Here is a 6,564-nt window from a genome sequence, read left to right as displayed (position 1 = left end):
TGAGGGCTTAGAACAATTAAGGTGGAAGCAGCCGTTGTGTCGATGTTAAGATGGTTCAAATTCTATAAACTACCATCGTTAAAAATTATTCAACATACATTTGAACTTTGAACATTTGCTGTAAATGCAATTTATGAAGTTTAATGCGCACAATCAATATATGTTTCTTGTTTAATTTTGGTACTTACATATTTGATATAATTTTAAACAAGAATTCTCTTCAAATAACAAGGGAAACTTTCGTATTCAACATTAAGTATGAAAATCTTCCATACTTTTTACGTCGTGGTCAAGTGTAGTCATAAAAGTTTGTATCCTTAAAAACCTTTAACCTAAAGCATAGTAAAAATGATGGTACATTGACCGGTCTGGATAACATGGGATTTGAAATCCACCGGGAAAAAGCGGGAAAAAGACGGGAATTCTTTCGAAACGTCGGGAGTTTTTGGCTCAGAGAAAGTCTGTTCAATGAAGTTTGGTCGAAATTGGTCGAAACTAGAGATATACCGAATATTCGGTCGGCCGAATTCCTCCCAAAAACCGTTAGGCCGAATAATCGGCTCACCGAATAGAGCTGCACTCAAAATAATCCGCACGTCATGGCAACGTGAAACACTACATAATTTTTATCCAATTGATTTTCACGTAGTTTCGACCAATATAACAGATAAACGCACCTCAATAAGAATTTGTACTTTATTCAATTCAGCTACGATAACGTTAACTTACGTTAATTTCAAGTGAGTTCGATACTATGTGAAGATGAGGAATTCATAAAATTATTTTAGTTTGGAAATGAAATTGGGGTTCATTAAAGTTATTTTTTTTCTCTTTTGAAATGAAAATTTTATTCAATTTAATTTATTCTCACTTCTTCCAAACCAAACACAACTACTATCACTGAACCTAATAGGTGATAAAAAAAAAAACATTCAATTTCCGCTAGCTCTTGCGGCTCAGTTTACTTCATGCAACAATATAATTGTCAAAATTTTTCAAATGATTTTGAACAATTTATAAAATATTCAAAGCAATTATTAAAAAGGTACTTTAAATTCAAGATTTCTGTAAAACATCTTGTTTCCGTGTATCTTTAACTGTATATAGATTTTTACTTTGTTTATCGTTTATTCCAGATTTTTTTTCCAGGCTTGCCCATAAATCCAATAAAAAAATCGAGATAAGTCAAATCTATACGGGATGCCCAAATATTGTTCAAAACTTTTCGGATTTTGCCCGGGTTTCTCATTATTGTTGACTAAATCAAATTTCCCATGTTGGCTGGTAAACGGTGGATAATGTGCAACACGAGACCCCATAGTGGTCATATCACCTCTTATTCACAACTCCTATCTCTACCTCCCCGTGGTGCCGGCTGGGGTGCGAGTAACCTAAGCGGAGATCGGGTACCCAACCCCGGTGGATGCTTTGGTCGCATGCAGACTGAGAAGGTGGCCGCACGCGTCTGTTCCCCAGGTCAAGGGCGGCGTGCAACAAAAACCGAGCGTCTGTTCTCCAGGTCAGGGGCGGCTCAAACAGTGTCTGTCTTGCAGCAAGCGGCTGAATTTATGAAATGCGGCTCCCGCCAGCTAAGTCCAAGATGGCAGCTCCATCGCGGGATAGGGACTTTAGGCTAACAACCTACTGCTCCCGATTTGAAATTGTTACGGAATCCGAAAGAAATGACCGACCTGGAACTTTGGCGACGACTTTTAGCATGAAAACACGGACACGAATTGGAACTTGGAATGTTTTAACCAGGCTTCCGAAAAGTACTGGCGAACGACAGTATTCTTGCGAATGTCGCACATGCACCTCGATGAAAGCTTCCCGAATATTTCTTCCCCGACAGTTTTAAAAGGAGCGGTCGTGCGATGTACAGCGATGGCTTGTTTTACCTCATGCGATAGTTTGATCGTGGGTATGAAATTTTTTTAAGCTTCGTGACAGTTTTGGGAAAATCTTCGTGACAGTTTTCAATGCGTTGAATTTCGCATGACAGTACTACTTACTCCGTCTGACTGTAGCCAAGATTTGCTCGGGCCGAGTTATTTTCGAACGACCGTATTTTCCTTTTGCTTGAAGCTACTGCGGGTGGTGATCACCCCAATCACCCTCCACTCCCCTCCCCTTTTCGCCTAACCTGCACCGGCACCACACATCGCGTTTTCCTCGGACGTATGCTGCTGCTCGGTTTGAATAGATAGCTCGTTCGATCTATTCGAACTGAGCAGCAGCGCATATGATCGGGCATGGGTACGGTATGGGCACGACAGTCATCCGTGACAGTCCTGCCCAAACTGTCACGCCCTGCAGCCGACAGTTAGGATGAATTTTTTTTCGAACAGGAGGCATGAAGGGATGAAAACCGAACTGTCGGTTGGGTTCGCTACAGCTTAAAGCACAACACTTTCGGCAACGCATGCTTTGAGCCGATTGTTCAGACAGTTTGGGTTCTCGCACGTGTGCGATGTAGCCGAAGCATAACGATTCGTTACCGACGGTACAGCAGCGAACCGAGTGATAAGGAAAACCGAGACAGTTTGTTTGGCAAGAAAAAAGCTGTCATAGCAAAGCTGTACTTTTCGGAAGCCTGGTTTTAACCCTTGCCCAACAAGGCAAACAGGAACAACTTGCTAGAGAGGCTAGCCGCCTCAAGCTTGAAATTCTGGTACTGAGCAAAGTCCGTTGGCCTAATACTGGAGAACACAAGACACAATCCGGGCAAGTCCTGCTTTACTCTGGCATACGAGGAGAACATGCTACTCGGGAACGAGGAGTTGGTTTCCTGTTAAGCCCGCAGGCCTACGCGGCCCTCATTAGATGGGAACCGATAAACGAAAGAATAATCGTAGCCAGATTTAGAACACGGGTTAGAAACCTTACAATGGTCCAGTGTTATGCGCCAACTGACGTTGCCGACTTGCAGGAGAAAGAGCAGTTTTACAGTCAACTGAACAGCGTGGTTGAGAGAATTCCGAAGGGTGACATTCAAATCCATTTGGGCGACTTCAACGCAAAGATTGGCTCCGACAATCAGGACCTTGAGCGCATCATGGGGCGCCATGGCATAGGACAGATTAGCGAAAATGGAGAGCTGTTTGTAGAATTTTGTGGCAACAACAACATGGTGATCGGTGGATCGCTCTTCCCGCGACCCATCGACTCAAAAACATGAGGAGCATTGAGATGAAAGAAATAAAAGGAAATTGAAGTAATCGTTTTTGTATTTTTATTAGAAATTCGACAGGATATTCGACCGAATATTCGTTTGGCCGGTTAAATATTGTATTTGTTTAACTTTTTCGACTCGAGTGACATAATTTAAAAATTAAAAGAAAACCCTACGTATCAATCTAGCGATGTGTAGTTTAATTGATAAAAATAACTGAAAAACCATTTGAAGATCACTTACCATTTAAAGAGAGCTTAATCGATTTTCGTATATGTGGTTTCAAAAATGAACATTCAAAATTTTGTTTGGTTTTCTGTTTTATAAAATCTGGAATTTCGTGCGACCATGCGGGAAAAATGCGGGAAATCAAAAATTGATTTGAGTGGCCACCCTGCGTATGAGGCTCTTGGAGCCAAAGGTGTATAAGTGATAAAATTGAAAAAAACTGAAATCAGTATCTTGAACGAATGACCGCCAAACATCTTATGCTATTTAAATCATAACTTTATTCCACTATTTTCTTATGTTTTGGTCTCTGTGAATTGACCCTACTAACTGAAAGCCATTTTTTGTTTAGAGGCAAATGTACTTTTAGCCCTTTGCCACCAACTCTAACGTGATTTCAGGAATGAGGTTTTTTCATGGGGATAAAAAACTTTACTTTTGTTTTGAATAACTGATGATGTTTACCATCAACTGTGATTCATCTGATCGCCTTTGGTGATAATTCTAGTGGACAAAATATCATTAAATGTAATTATTTTTCTTTTTTAATCATCAATGAAAGGATCACAAATTCTTGATTCCTGGATATATGGAGTGTGTCACGGGTTTAAGGCTTATACAAAAGCTTGAAAAGTACAAAAAATGTATTTGTACTGGATGATTTGGTTTTTATTGAAGCGCCTTTCGTTAATTCACTGTTAAAAATCATCTCATACTGACTGCAAGTCCCTTTCCAATGCCCAATTGATCAGACAAAGTATAAATAAATTTATAACTATAAAAATTAATTGACTCTTGTTAAAATAAATATTTATGTTTTCTTACCCATATCAACAAGATCAAAACACCTAAATGTGCAATTTTTTTGGTGGCAAAGAGGTATAAATTATGGTTGCCAGATTGCCCCGTTTTATTCAGGTTTGTCTGGATATTTCATACAAAATTTAACAAAAGTCCGGCCCGGTTGCCCGGATTTCGTTGAATGAAGCCCGGAGTTTGCACGAAAGCATTAAATACAGTTTAAAATCTGTCGATGAATTGTGATGAAAAAAAAATTATTTTACATTTTTTTTATTCGATTTTTGTTGAAAAAATTCTGGGTCTTGACAAAATTTGCCCGGATACTGCCCGGATTTATGGTCGTTAATTTTGAAATAAAATGTCCGGATTTTGCCAGAATTTTATATAAAATTGCCCGGAATTGTCCGGCTGACGTGCTGAAAAAAATCTGACAATCTTAGTATGAATGCATGTGTTTGGAGCCAAAGAGGTATAAGTGCCAAAATTAAAAAATATGTGTCGCCTCAAATAAAGTCAAACAAAAGTAGTTTTTTGTAAAAAAAAAGTTGTAAAATGCTTTGTTTTCATTTAAGAAGATCATTCTCATAGAAAAAAGTTTATTTGAAATATCTATGGAATTTATTTAAACACAACCCCTTTGGCACCAGGGGCCTCAAACATTAAATCTCCCATTCCTCTATGTTATGGTCATGTTCCGATATGTAATACTTTTCCATGGTATACTTTCGTTTTATTTTATGCTTAAAATTTTTTTTTAATAAAACTTCTCATATGTATTTCATATTTAGGTCCAATACACATCCAGTACCAAAACAGGAACAGTGGGTACAAAGTTGGTAGTTTTGCTACAGTACAGATGGCGATCTTGAAAATCAACACGACATAACTGCAGTGATATGATGAAGTGACGTATATCCATTTCTTTCGATTTTATCTTTTTGACGCTATTTTGTGCATTTTCCTATGAGCCAATATCAGCTTTTGAGAAAACAGTTTTTGAACAGTTTTTGAGAAAATCGAGAAAACCCGATCGTCAAAAGTGTGATTTATACGCCGAATGCAATAACCCGTACAATTTATAGGCGACATTCTTCAGATTTGGAAATATTTCATATTTGAACATGACAATCAGTTTAAGATAAAATAGAGGCCCCTCCTTCCTCAGAAAAAGGGGCATCTCAAACAAGTAGTTACCGAACCTGTTTTATTTTTATAAAATTTGTCTACAAATGTCTAGGTTAAATTAAAAGCTAGAGAGAATTTTTAACATTTCTAGAATGAATTTAATTTTCCATGAGGTTAACGCTGTTTTGTATTACAATTTAATTTGATTTGTAGCGAAATCAAAAGTATTTATTTATTATTAAAGCTTTGGATAGCCCGATCTTTATCCAATCAATGATAAAACAATGATGGCAAAGTGTTAGCTCATTCGGACAACTCTAAGGCGACTCTCAAAGATTGAAATTTGTATGGGTCTATCACTATCTGCCAATTTTCAAATAAAAAAACGTTGATATTTAAATTTGGCAAACGCTGTAAAATTACACAAATGTTTGTGCGTCAAGGTTTTAAGGTGAATAACAACTTTTTGGAACTTTTGGAAGAGTTTTGACGAACGTGAAAAAAATTACAGGGATTTCAGGTTTACTTTTTCATATAAAATCAACGGTAATCAAATCCCGACAATTGGTTAACCACTTTCCCAAATTTTAAAATTTGGGAAAATCATCACTGTTTAGGATACATTTTGAAAGTAAACCATGAAAATGAAAAAAAAAAACACATAAATATGATTACAATGTAACATGTGGGTTATAACTAAATACACAAAACATGTGCTAGAATCACTATGAAAAAATTGAAACAAACAACCTTGGCAAGGCTTGGCTTCCGCATCAGAAACATATCAGGGTATACAAAAACAAACTGCTCTTGAAGCATTTTCACACTACATATTCTGGTATCTGGCTCCTGACTCTCTTGAAACTTTTTTATGATGACAATGCTCCAAACCTAAAAACAGTTGGAATTAAAGGCCAAATTATGATTCAAAAGCTACAAATTAGTTATGATGGAGGATAAATAAAATAGATGAAATCATCAACAAGATATTCTATTTTAATGAGGAACGGTTTTGCATCATTTGTAATGTTACAAAACTCATTTTAATATTTTTTTCGGAATTTGGAAAAAATAACAACGGATGCAAAAATGACAGAACATAATTGTATGGCAGTTGTAATCGACATAACAGAAACAGGCTTAAATTTATACACAAAAATACAAAGGAATTAAAGTGCCCAGATCGTGGTGAAAGTTGCAAAAAAAACCGATCAAAAGCAATCAGCCTAACTACTTAA

The sequence above is a fragment of the Uranotaenia lowii genome, chromosome 3 (genome assembly GCF_029784155.1).
Source record: "Uranotaenia lowii strain MFRU-FL chromosome 3, ASM2978415v1, whole genome shotgun sequence".
NCBI classification, from domain to species: Eukaryota; Metazoa; Arthropoda; class Insecta; order Diptera; family Culicidae; genus Uranotaenia; species Uranotaenia lowii.
The sequence above is the reverse complement of the archived record's forward strand: the minus strand, read 5'-3'. Positions refer to the sequence as shown.